The following is a 14,756-nucleotide window of genomic DNA, read 5'->3' on the forward strand; positions in this document are numbered from 1 at the left end:
TAAGAATACATGACCCACACATATGCTGCCTACAAGAAACCCATCTCAGGACAAAAGACTTACACAGACTGAAAGTGAAGGGCTGGAAACAAATTTTCCAAGCAAACGGACAGGAAAAAAAAGCAGGGGTAGCAATACTCATATCAGACAAAATAGACTTCCAAAGAAGGGCCATAAAGAGAGATCCAGAAGGTCACTTCATAATACTCAAAGGAAGAATCCACCAAGAAGACATAAACATTATAAATATATATGCACCCAACATAGGAGCACCCAAATACATAAAGAAAATCTTGGAGGACTTCAAGAAAGATATTGACAGCAACACAATTATAGTAGGGGATTTTAACACCCCACTATCAAAAATGGACAGGTCTTCCAAACAAAAGATCAACAAAGATATTGTGTCACTTAACAATACCCTAGAGGAAATGGACTTAACTGATATATACAGAGCTTTTCATCCCAAAGAAGCAAAATACACATTCTATTCAAGTGTCCATGGAACTTTTTCAAAGATAGACCACATGATAGGACACAAAGCAAGCCTCAACAAATTCAAGAAAATTGAAATCATATCAAGCATCTTCTCTGACCACAAGGGTCTGAAACTAGAAACCAACCCCAAGGGTAAAAACCCAAAACACTCAAAAACATGGAGACTGAATAGCATGCTATTAAACAATGAATGGGTCAAGAACGAGATTAGGGAAGAAATCAAAAACTTCCTGGAAACAAATGAAAACGAACTCACAACAACCCAAAACCTATGGGACACAGCAAAGGCAGTCCTGAGAGGGAAGTTCATAGCAATACAGGCCTACCTTAAGAAGTTAGAAACAGTTCAAACAAACAACCTAACCCTATGCCTACAAGAACTGGAGGAACAACAACAAAGACAGCCCAGAGCAAGCAGAAGGAAGGAAATAACCAAGATCAGAGCAGAACTAAATGACATAGAGACTAAAAGCACAATTGTAAGGATCAATGAATCCAGGAGCTGGTTCTTTGAAAAGATAAACAAAATCGACAAGCCTTTAAGTAGGCTCATCAAGAAAAAAAGAGAGAGGATCCAAATAAACAGAATTAGAAATGAAAGTGGAGAGATTACAACTGATACCACAGAAATACAAAGGATCGTAAGAAATTACTATGAAGACCTGTATGCTAAGAAATTTGAAAACCTAGATGATATGGACACATTTCTAGAAAAATATAATCTTCCAAAACTGAATGAAGAAGAAGCAGAAAACCTGAACAGACCAATATCAGCAAAGGAAATTGAAGCAGTCATCAAGAAACTCCCATCACACAAAAGCCCTGGACCAGATGGCTTCACAGGAGATTTCTACAAAGCATTTAAGGAAGAACTAACCCCTATCCTTCACAGACTATTTGAAAAAATCCAAACTGATGGAAGACTCCCAAACTCTTTTTATGAAGCCAACATCATCCTAATCCCAAAACCAGATAAAGACACAACGAAGAAAGAAAACTTCAGGCCAATATCGCTGATGAACATAGATGCTAAAATTCTCAACAAAATATTAGCAAACGGCATCCAGCAATATATTAAAAAGATCATCCACCATGACCAAGTGGGATTCATCCCAGGGATGCAAGGATGGTACAATATTCGCAAATCAATAAACATAATACATCACATCAACAACAGCAAAGACAAAAATCACATGATCATATCAATAGATGCGGAAAAAGCGTTCGATAAGATACAGCATCCATTTCTGATAAAAACACTCAGCAAAGTGGGAATAAAGGGAGCAGTCCTCAACATAATTAAGGCCATATATGAGAGACCTACAGCCAACATCACACTCAATGGACAAAAACTTAGAGCTTTCCCACTAAGATCAGGAACTAGACAAGGATGCCCTCTCTCACCACTCCTATTCAACATAGTACTGGAAGTCCTAGCCACAGCAATCAGACAAGAAAAAGCAATAAAAGGCATCCAAATTGGAAAGGAGGAAATGAAACTGTCACTGTTTGCAGACGACATGATAGTGTACATGGAAAACCCTATAGACTCCACTCAAAAACTACTCGACCTAATAAATGAATTTGGCAAAACAGCTGGATACAGAGTCAATACCCAGAAATCAAAGGCATTCCTGTACACCAACAACGAATTTGCAGAAACAGAAATCAGGAAAAAAATCCCATTTGATATAGCAACAAGAAAAATAAAGTACCTAGGAATAAACCTAACCAAGGAGGTAAAAGACCTGTACTCAGAAAACTACACAACACTGAAGAAAGAAATTAAGGAAGATACAAACAAATGGAAGCATGTACCATGTTCATGGATTGGAAGAATTAACATCATCAAAATGGCCATACTACCCAAAGCAATTTATAGATTCAATGCAATCCCTATTAGAGTACCCATGACATATTTCACAGATATAGAACAAACATTGCAGAAATTCATATGGAACCATAAACGACCTCGAATAGCAGCAGCAATTTTGAGAAAGAAGAACAAAGCAGGAGGGATCACAATACCTGATATCAAACTGTATTACAAGGCCACGGTAATCAAAACAGCCTGGTACTGGCATAAAAACAGGCACATAGACCAATGGAACAGAATAGAGAGCCCAGAAATAAACTCAAATCTATACAATCAATTAATATTCGACAAAGGAGGCAGGAGCATAAAATGGAGCAAAAACAGTCTCTTCAACAGATGGTATTGGGAGATCTGGACAGCTACGTGCAAAAAAATGAAACTCGATCACCAACTTACACCATACATGAAAATAAACTCAAGATGGATAAAAGACTTAAATATAAGTTGTAACACCATAAAAGTCCTTGAGGAAAACATTGGCAGGAATATCTCAGACATTCCACGCAGCAACATCCTCACAGACACATCCCCTAAAGCAAGGGACATAAAGGAAAGAATAAACAAATGGTACCTCATCAAAATAAAAAGCTTCTGCAGGGCTAAAGAAAACAGCACCAAATTACAAAGAGAACCAACAGTATGGGAAAACATATTTGCCAATGATACCTCAGACAAGGGCCTGATCTCCAAAATATATAAAGAACTCACACGACTCCACTCCAGGAAGACAAACAACCCAATTAAAAAATGGGCAAAGGACTTGAACAGACACTTCTCCAAGGAAGACATACAGAGGGCCCAGAGACATATGAAAAGATGCTCAGCATCACTAGCCATCAGAGAGATGCAAATTAAAACCACAATGAGGTAGCATCTCACACCAGTCAGAATGGCCAACATAAACAAATCCACAAACAAATGTTGGAGAGGATGTGGAGAAAAGGGAACCCTCGTGCACTGTTGGTGGGAATGCAGACTGGTGAGGCCACTGTGGAAAACAGTATGGAATTTCCTCAGAAAACTAAAAATGGAACTGCCCTTTGACCCAGTAATTCCGCTGCTGGTATTATACCCTAAGAACACTGAAACACCAATCCAAAAGAAGCTGTGCACCCCAATGTTCATAGCAGCACAATTTACAATAGCCAAGTACTGGAAGCAACCGAAGTGCCCATCAGCAAACGAGTGGATCCAAAAACTATGGTATATTTACACAATGGAATTCTACGCAGCAGAGAGAAAGAAGGAGCTTATACCCTTTGCAACAGCATGGATGAAACTGGAGAGCATTATGCTAAGTGAAACAAGCCAGGAAGTGAGGGACAAATACCATATGATCTCACCTTTAACTGGAACATAAGCAATAGAAGGAAAAAGCAAACAAATTATAACCAGAGTCATTGAAGTTAGGAACAATCTAACAATAGCCAGGGCGGGGGTGGGGGGTGGGGGCGGGGATAGTGGGTAGAGGGGATTACAGGAACTACTATAAAGGACACATGGACAAAACCAAGGGGGAGGGTGGAGAGGGGGGAGGGAGGTGGGTTCAGCTGGGGTGGGGTGGAGGGATGGGGAGAAAAGGCACACAACTGTAATTGAATAACAATAAAAAAAAAACACCTTGATTCAATATTGTTTTAAGAATCTTTTTTACATCATTATGATTCATTTTTACTAGAATAAAGATTTCCATATTAGTTGGCCTGCTTTTTAATTTTACAGAAATTCAAATGATACAGTTTGTACTTTTGTGCTAGTTTTTCCCATTAAAATTGTGGGATAATTGTGGGATTTATTCATACAATAGTCAATTATTTAAAGTACTAACTCAATACTTGGCATACAGTAAGTGTTGAAAAAATATTAGCTACTGTTAGTAATATTTCTGTTCTCTCTTTTTCTCTTTCAATATCCTTCTCCTCCCTGTCCATACTTTCTCACTCATGAAGCCACATGCTCTCCTTTTCCATGGTTAATACTTGTTTTGGTGAAATATATTCACCAGTTGATTTGTAAAAATGGGTCCATGAAAAATATCATTTTAAAGTTGTTGCTCATTGGAAAATGATTTTATTCTACACCCTCAGTTCATTAAGAATCTGTACTATAAGTTGTTTACATTAAGAATTCTGAAACTGTACTTTTTTTGTTTGTTCTGTTTTCTTTTTGACATTTAGATATTTTGTTTGTTTCTAATTCTCTCTGTGGTGTTTTTCTTTCACTCTGGAAGGATTTAGAATCTTTATTTTACTCGTATTCTGCAAATTCATACTGACATATGTTTTGGACTGGGTCCTTCTTTAATTTCATTCTCAGAATTCTTTCTGGACCTTTGCATTCTTGAGAGGATTACTTAGAGTCAAAAAAAAAGTTTTCCTATGTCATTATTTGAATATTTTCATCTTCATTTTATGTTTCAGAAAATACGTTTAGTTGGATGTCAAGTCTCCTACATTCATCTATTTTTTATTTTCTTTGTCTCAAATTTCCTCCTACTTTCCATAATATTTCAGTTTAATTTTTAACTCTTCTATTAAAATATTTTGACTTGTTTTTATTTTCATGTATTAATGTTTTGTACAATCAATATCTTTTGTGTTATAAATTTAATAACTTTTCCCTCTGAGGACATTAATTAGAGTTTACATATTTTGACACTTTATTTTACTGCATTACTTTCTTCTTCTCTCTACTATTATTTTTCTTTTATTTTGACTGACATTCTGTCTCTACTGATGTACCTTGATGCAGACTTTCAATAAATAATACTGATTCTTCTTTTTGGCATTTCATATACAAAAATTAAGTACTAAAATGACTAAAATTTTTGTAAGATCTGATTTACTTATCTGGTGAAATTAAATAAAAATAATCAGAGAGTGAGAATATTTTATGGAGTCATCCTAAGTGTAAGACTAAATTTTTCCAGGAAAATATACTCTAAGTGACTGATTAGTGGAAATCAGTCCTGTGGAGTTCTCACTATTCATTGAGCTATTTTTTTTTATTTAATATACTGCTTTCTCTCTCTCACAGTTTAATTCTGTTATTTACTATGCCTGTGCTTTCCAGTTCACATATTTTTGTCTCAATTTCCCTAGCTTATATAATTTGATTCTTAGATGAATTGGAGAGAGAAGACACTGGGGTCTCAAAATTGTAGCTCTCTGTGGATGTAATTTCTCTCTACTTCACTCTTTGATAACCTCCTGCCTTTTATTGCCTATTCCCCCCACTATCCTCTATATATCTCATGCAACTATCAATGCTTTCTATATATTTCAAAAGTTCTTCAGGAAATATTGTCTTATTTCTATTTGAGATTTTCCTCTGTGAACAGCAAGCATTTCACTGTAGTCATAACATTTTTAAAAAGATTTTATTTATTTTCGGAGAGAGGGAAAGTGAGGAAAAAAGAGAGGGAGAGAAATATCAATGTGATTTGCCTCTTGTGTGCCCCCAACTGGGGGCCAGGCCCTCAACCCAAGCATGTGTCCTGACTGGGAATCAAACCAGTGACCTTTGGTTTGAGGGCTGGCACTCAGCCCACTGAGCCACACCAGCCAGGTCTGTAGTCCTGACATTTAGCACTCTGTCCACTCCCAACTACTGTTTGTTAAGTTACAGTTATTCCTAATTTCATCACAAATGGACTTTTCTATATTTTTTTCTTTGTTTTCAATGATTTCAAATGGAGAGACATACATTTGTTACATTGACATATTAAATTGTTCAAATTGCTTTTTATCAAATAATGATATGTTTGATAATTTATAATATTTGCAGAAATGTTTTATATAATTAGTCTTTTTGTTTCTATTTATTACATTATTATTATCAATAATATGTAGATATTTGATGGTTGTTAAAGAACCATAATACAAATGAGAAATTCAAAAATATATTAAAAATAAGTATAATATTCCTTTAGGTATTTTACAGAAACTTTTAATACCTAAATACAGATCTATGTTAAATTAACTATTTTTATAGTTTTGTCTACCTGATGATATCTCATTAAGTATTATGTTGAAATACATTATTAAAAAGTCAAAATTACTAGTGAGTTTAGTGATAATGGGTTAGCTTTTAAATTGTACCCTATGTCCTACTGGCCTACAGAGTTACAAACATCTACTAGCTATTACAAATCAGAAACACTCGGCTTAAAAACCCATAAAATAGATATAAAAATATTGGCTGATTGCATTCATGTAAGTTTTTTACCTTTGAATCTACATATGAGGTCTGCCCAGAAGGTATCCAGCAATTTACTGTGAAAAATAGAGACATTTATTGAAGAAGATACACAATACAAGAAACATTGTACATAACACAGTGATGCCTCGGCCCCCTTCAAAGTAGGCATCTTGAGACCTCACACAGTTCTCCTAGTTGCCATCAGCTGACCTGTTGTATTTTCCAGAATCTAATCAATGGTCTGAAATTTCTCTTTCAAAAGTGATTTTAGTTGTGGAAAAAACAGAAGTCGCAGGGAGCCAAATAAGGGAGCTGAGTCACCTGAGTGATTTGATGTTTTGCCTAAAAACTCTGTACCACACAAGATTTATGCACCAGGGTATTGTTGTGTTGGAGCTGCCAATCACCAGTGGCCCATAGCTGTGGCTTTCTGAATCATTTGAATAGTTTCCGTGGAAGAATGTTCAAGCTTAATGAAAAATTTGATGCAGATTCATTGCTGTACTTGCTCAGTTATTTTGAATGTGATGGCCACACAATACACATACTCTCTCAATGGCAGCTACCATCCCCACTGACTAGTACAGTGAAGTTTTCATTGTTCACGCATCTGCATTCCAGTCCACTCTCCTTGGCCGCCAGGTTATATCGATGTGGCACAAACCATTCTTGTTATGTTAATAATGGCTGGCATTTTCTGGACAGACCTTTTATACTTACAATTTTCTCTTTCCAAATAGTTGCTCCATTTGCAAAGCTTTCACATTCAAAAGTCTGTCATGATTCTAAGGGTTCCCTCTCTATTCCTGACTCTCATGGAACTAAAATTGGCCTTTAATCCATCAGCAAAGAATCCTGGTTTAACGAGTGGAAGATGCATATTTTCCAAATGTTCTATGCTTAAAACACATAAGACTATATGTGTATATATATTTGGTATGTGGGTATATCTTTTAAAAAAATCCTTGCCCAAGGATATGTTTACTGTTTTTCAAGTGAAAGAGAGAAATATCAATTGGTCGTCTCCTGTATGTGCACCCTAAACCAAGATCAAACACCCAAACTAGGTACATACCCTGACCAGGAATAGAACACACAACTTTTGGTGTACAGGACAATGCTCCAACCAACTGAGCCATCTGGCCAGGGTGGTTTGTGGGTATATCTTTATACTGTTTGTGTAGATAGTTGTTTCATTCTATCTACTCTGCTTATCTTAGTACTACCTTTTCCTTACTTCTTCACTTCTTACTTCTTACTTCTTAAAGAACGAATAAGAAATACCAAGTAGTCCCATTGGGAGAAGTCCTGCTATAGTGAATGGAGCTGGAGGTATTTAATCAGATAACCAAGTTGTCCTCCTAACTTTGTTTTTCACACATTGTATGTTACTGAGCAAGTCACTTTACTCTTCAAAATTGCTTCTTTATAAAAACAGATATTGCTTGATATCTTAGCGAGGCCTGTCCCTGTCACCTCCTTTCATTTTTCTAAGCTCCCTTCTTGTGTAGCCTAGATTTCTAAATTTACCTTAAATATCATTCATTTTTCCCTTTTCAGTATCTGAGGTCTTTGCAGTAAGAAACTTTTACCGTAAAGGGTCAGACAGTAAAAGTTTAGGCTTTGATAGTCATGTTTTTTTTCACAGTTCTTTTATCCACCTTTCCTTCCTTCTTTTTTTCTTTTCTTTCCCTTTTCCTTCCTCCCTTCCCTCTTTTTCTATTTCCTTACTTTTGTTCAGTTTCTCTTCCTTCATATTTTTAAACTATATTAAAAATATAAAACCTTTTTCTAGCTAAAGAACCATCTACAAAAGAAATAAAGAAAAAGACTTCATGAGCCATATTTGCCCTACAGTGTATTTGCTAGACCCAGACATATAGAAAAATTGCTTCTTCAAACTGAGAGATATAGGTTTAATTAACTTAAAAAATTCCTATCTTCTTATTTCTGCTGTTTTGATCAGAGGCTGGCAAATATTTTTAAAGGGCCAAATAATAAATATTTTAAGCTTGCAGGTCATACAGTATCTGCTGCAATTATTTAACTATGTCCCAGACAGATATGAAACATGCAAGCTGTCTTGGACAATAGATGAGTTAATGATTGTGACTATCTTTCAATAAAAGTGTTTGTTTGTTTGTTTTTTTACCAAAAAGGTGGCTGATGTTTGGATCAAAACATTACATGAGTGTTTATAGCAGATTTATTTATAACATCTTTTAACTGGAAATAGCCCAAATGTCTTTCAATGGACATATGAGTAAACAAATTGCCATAGATCTGTATGTAATACTACACAGATATAAAAAAAGAACCAACTATTGATACGTACAACTTGTATAAATCTCAAGGAAACTATGTTGAGTGAAATAAGGCCAATTTCAAAACATTACGTATTGTATGATTCAATTTCTGTAACATTCTTCAGATAACAAAATTAGACACATGGCGAACAGTTTAGAGGTTGCCAGGGTCCAGTGGTTGGGGATGCCCATGATCTGTCGGGCTATAAAAAGGTAGTGTTAAGAATATATTATAAACCCTAAATACTAATTTAAAAATAATATAGAGGGCTCAAGCTATATTAATAGAGGAGCAGAAAGCAAAAATCAAATATAGACTTTGTCAGTCATATGTATGTTATTGAAAAAATACCTGAAATAATAAGACACTTTTTATATTCAACTTTAAATGTAATTACTGTCAATCTTCACTTTTCTACATTTCTTCTTTTATAGGTATCATCCTGTAAATATTTGATAAAATATTTCACGTAAAAAAGGAAATTCCCAGGAGCATTTACTACAGAAAATACTCAACTCTTTTTAAGTCAGTCCCCAAAAGTTTGTAATTTAGCATGTATGAATAGGATTTACCTTCACTCCTTGAGTCAAAGATTCTTTGACTATTTTTTATCATAAGCAAACAGAAACCTAGGATAATAAAAGTATATATAATAACAGATAATAGGTAATAGGTAGTTAAAATATATAATGATATATATTAATAAAAGTATGTAATAATAGATAATAAAATTATGTATAATAATAATATACTTAATTTTATCTTCCACAAAACTTTGTGTTTTTTTGTGTTTGAGTTTTTGCTGTTGTTGTTGTTTTTAAATCAAATATAGGACAAAATACTACTTTGGACAATATTTCCATCCTGTGGTCAAAAAAGGAATTTGTCAATTGATTGAGTAGTTTAACCCACAAAGCAGGAGAAACCAGATTGTCAATGGCAGCACAAAAATAAGGGATTGTTTTGCAGTCTAGAATCAAAGTTCTCCAAGTAAAACAAGATATCTGTTGCTATATCCAGCAAAATTTTCTTTCAAATATGAAAACTAAGTAAATAAAATCTCAGTAGAACAAAACTGAGAAAATTCATCAGCATCACATCTTCCCTGTAAGAAATGTGAACAAATTTCTTTCAGAAGGAAGAAATTATACGGATTAGACATGTGATTCTACATTAAAAAGGGAGTTTCAGAAAAGGAATAAAAATTTTATTTTTGTCATTATCTAAGAAATAACTGTTTAAAGTTATAATAGTTGTGATGTATTAGGTGGTTATAGCACATGAATAAGTGAACTTAAAGACAGCAATGCCACAAAAGCTGGAGGAATTGGAAACATTACATGGACACTTCTCCAAAGAGGACATACAGATGGCAAATAGATGTGTGAAAAGATGCTCAACATCACTAATCATCAGAAAACTATTCAACTGCTAGAAAATAACACAAGAGAAAATTACATGATCTTGGGTTTGGTGATGAGCTTTAAACTATAACACAAAAAGCAATATCCATGAAAAAACAGACGTTATTAAAATGAAAAACTTGTTCTCTATAAAAGATACTATTAACAGAATAAAAAGATGAATTACTGGCTGGGAGAAAACATTTGCAAAATACATATCTGATAAAGGACTTATATCCAAAATATATTTTAAAAATCTTAAAATTCAACAATAAGAAAACAAAAAACTCCATTTAAAATAGACAAATATCTGAACAGACACCTCATTAACAAAAACATAGAGGAAACAAATAAGCATATGCAAAAATGCTCTAGACTATTTGTGTTCCAGGAACTGCAAATTAAAAGAACAACAATTTTCCCAAACTAAAACATTTTATAATAGCTAAAATTTAAACAAGCAAGCAAAAAACCCTGATGATATATACTAGTGATGTGAAGTAACAGGAACTCTCTTCAGTTGCTGGTGGGAATAAAAATTGATATAGCCACTCTGGGTAACAGTTTGGCAGTTTTTACAAAATCACACATCATCTTACCATATAAATCAGCAATTGCTCTCTTAAACATTTATACACTAAACTGAAAACCAATTAAAAGTAAGTGCTGGAAGCAACCTAAGCACACACCAGTAAATGGGTGGATAAAAAAAACTGTGGTACATTTACACAATGGAATACTACATAGCAGAAAGAAAGAGGGAGGAGTTCCTACCATTCAAGACAGCATGGATGGAACTGGAGAGCATTATGCTAAGTGAAATAAGCCAGGCAGTGGAAGACAAATACCATATGATCTCACCTATAAGTGGAACCTAATCAACAAAACAAACAAGCAAGCAAAAAATAACCAGAGACACTGAAATAATGAACAAACTGACAGTAACCAGAGAGGGGGGAAGAGGGATAATGCAGGGAAACAGGGGAAGGGCCCTGGAGGAACTTGTATAAAGGATCCATGGACAAAGCCAAAGGGGATAGGTTCGAGGGTGGGAGGCAGGGATGGGTGGGGTGGGGGTGCACGGTAGGGTAAAAATGGAGACAACTGTGCCTGAACAACAAAACAAATTAATTAATTAATTAATTACTATGTCCCCTCCCCCCCAAACAAACAAAAGAGTACACTACACATGAAGTTTTACAGAAGTTTTAGTCATAATCATAGTCATTTAGGAAAAATGAATAAATAAATAAAAGCAATAAAGATACTCTTCCTTAGGCTAATAAATGAACTGCAGTTTATACAAAGGAAATAATATTCAGTGTTAAAGTGAAATAAACTACCAAGCTATGAAAATACATGGGTAAATCTTAAATTCTCATTCATAAATGAAAGAAGCCAGTCTCATACAGCAACATAATGTATAATTCCAATTATATTCTGGGAAAGGCAAAACTATAGAGTCAGTAAACAAATCAGTAATTGCCAGGGGCTGGTAAAGAGAGTTCATAGGAAAACATAGAAAATATTTTAGGGCAATAAAACTATTGTCTATGATACCATAAATGTGAATATAAAACATTAAGTATTTGTCAATACTCATAAAAATTTATAGCACAAAAAATGAACTTTATTATATATAATCTTTTAGGAGATCTGGGATTCCTGGGTAGAATGTTACAAAGAATATAAATATGTTACAAATGTATAAAACAACTTCAACAAAAGGAGTGGGTAAAAGGGACTAGTCTAAGTTATTTTGGAAATAAGTGAGTTTTATAAGACTAAACTCAAAAGAAGTTGTATGTATAGATTGTACTCTAGTTGTAAAGTAGTTCTGCCTGATGGTATATATGGTATTGAAAGGTTGCTCAGATGGTGGACTTTTAAAGTTCTCACTATACACACACTAAAAAAAATATATAACTATATGAGGTAATGAATGTCTTAACAAACTTTATTGTGGTAATTAGTTAGCAATATAAAAAGTCACTCTGTTGTATACCTTAAATATATAGAGTATCATATGTCAATTATATCTCAAAAAATTGGAACAGCAGGAAATCACTTTTAAAAATTCTGAAACCATTTTATAAGTCTACTGCAACCAAACAATGAAGTAAAGAAAGATAGAATGTTGAATTGAGGTTCCCCACTGTTGAAATGGGAATTTACAGATAAACAAGGAGAGGAAGATATAATGATCTATGTGGTAATATATTACAGTTGGAGATTTCAGTATAAACTCAGGTTTCATTTAGTGTAGATACCGATGGTTATATATAGAAATATTAATAAATGTGTTATACACACGTATCTCTTTGCTCCATCAGCTAAAAGAGCCTAGATGCAAAAACATCCTAGGAAAAAGTCATACCAAGTATCCAGATAGTGGTTTCTAATGTGACTTCTAACATGATTTGAAAATAAAATAACCAGAGAGCTTAAAGAAATGACTGATTCTAGGAATGGGACAAGAAAAGACAAACTGAGCATACAGTATCATGTATTGCCAGATAGGAGGAAAGTGATGGGGGGGACACAGAAAGATATAAGGAAACACCAAATGATTGGGGGTATGTAACAGGGACATGGGAATAAACTGAACATTTTTCAATTAACAAATGTGTGATAGTTTAGCAACAAAATAAATAAGGTAGTATAAATTCATAATGCAAAGCATAAAATGAATATCCATGAACCCACACTCGTATAAGTAAGTGAATTAAATAAGTGATTAAATAAATAAATAAATCTCTTATGCAAAAAAAAATCCAAATAATGTATGAAGACATCATACCCTTAAGGGTTGGCTCAGAACTCCACTTCCTTAGGTTTGGGTATGTGCAGTAATTTCCTTTCAGATGCAAAGGAGAAAAAGGTAAAAAAAACAAAAAGAAACTTTATAGTGGAGAAATTTGACAAACATGACCTCAAACCAGGTGCATATTGTTAAAATAAACCATAAGTCACATCGATAGCATGACTCTTGACTAATGTGGTGAGAATAGCAATTTGTTTTGTGATTCTCCTCCAAAAACATATTAATTCATTGCAATCATGAGAAAAACACCAAATTGCAGTGAGTGACAGTCTGTAAAATATTTGATCAGAATTCAAGGCCATCAAAGTGAGAAAAGTCTGAAAAACTAAATCTAATGTGGTATCATAGATGGAATCCTAGAATAGATATAATATATTCATCTTTAAAAATGTAAAGAAATTTAAATATATATGGGCACTAGTTAATAATGATGTGTCAATGTTTTCATTAATTTTGACAGAGGTACCTTACAAATGCAAAATGTTAATAAAAGGAAAATGCAGTAGGGGTATAAAGGTACTCCTCATACTATTTTTTTCTTTTTCTTAACAGTTCTATTGAAATGTAATTCATACTCCATACTAGCTAGAAACTGAAAGTATCCAATTAATAATTATTAGTATTTCAGACATGTGCAGCCATAACCACAGTCAATTTTAGAATATTCTCATCGCCTTAAAAAGAAAGGTTGTACCCTTAAACTGTCACCCACTACTCCCCATCCCACTTCTGCAGACACCAGCAACCATTAGTTTCCTTTCTGTCTCTTAGATTTCCGGATTATCCCATTTGAATAGAACAGTATGTGTGGTATTTTGCAGCTGGTTTCTTTTGCTTAGAATGTTTTCAAGCTTCATTCATGTTGTAGCCTCTGCCAGTACTCTATTCCTTTCGATGGTGAAATAATATTCTATTCTATGGATGTGTGGCACTTTTATCCACTCATCAGGTTATGGACATTTGGGTTGTTTCCACCCTTTGGTAATAATGAACGGTGTTGCTATATACATTTTCATGCTATATTTTTTTGTGTGTGGACATAATTTTCACTAATTTCTCTAGTTTGTTTTCTTCCTCTTAGTCACTTTATTGTGCCTCTTTTGATAATGAATTCATCACATAGGCTATATATATTTTTATTACATAAAAAGTTATAGATTAATAAATGACTATATCTGAGTCTTAATCATTTTTATAACTTGATTAATATTTGGAAATATTAACTTGCATTATGGCATATGTTACTTTGTATTGCAATAAATGTGTAGTATGTGACATAACTGTGCTAGCTAGAGCTGAGAAACCCCAGAGATGCATGATTAACTAGATATCTGTATCCAAATGAGATTCACAAATTTCAAAGCAGAGCTTTTAGAAGTATCTGTCATATCTACTTCCTTCTACTGTTATCTTAATTATAAGTATTTGAAATAAAGACACTATGTGATATGATTCATATCCCCACCAAAAATGTTTCCTTCATCATGATTCTGTGACATATGTCACAAAGTTTAGAACATTTCTGACAAAAGTGTTAAAATTGTATAAATTACTATCTCTCTCCTCTTTTTTTTCAATCACACCACTGAGAACATTATGCTAAGTGAAATAAGCCAGTCAGAGAAAGACAAACACCATACAATTTTAC

The sequence above is a fragment of the Desmodus rotundus genome, chromosome 13 (genome assembly GCF_022682495.2).
Source record: "Desmodus rotundus isolate HL8 chromosome 13, HLdesRot8A.1, whole genome shotgun sequence".
Lineage (NCBI taxonomy): Eukaryota > Metazoa > Chordata > Mammalia > Chiroptera > Phyllostomidae > Desmodus > Desmodus rotundus.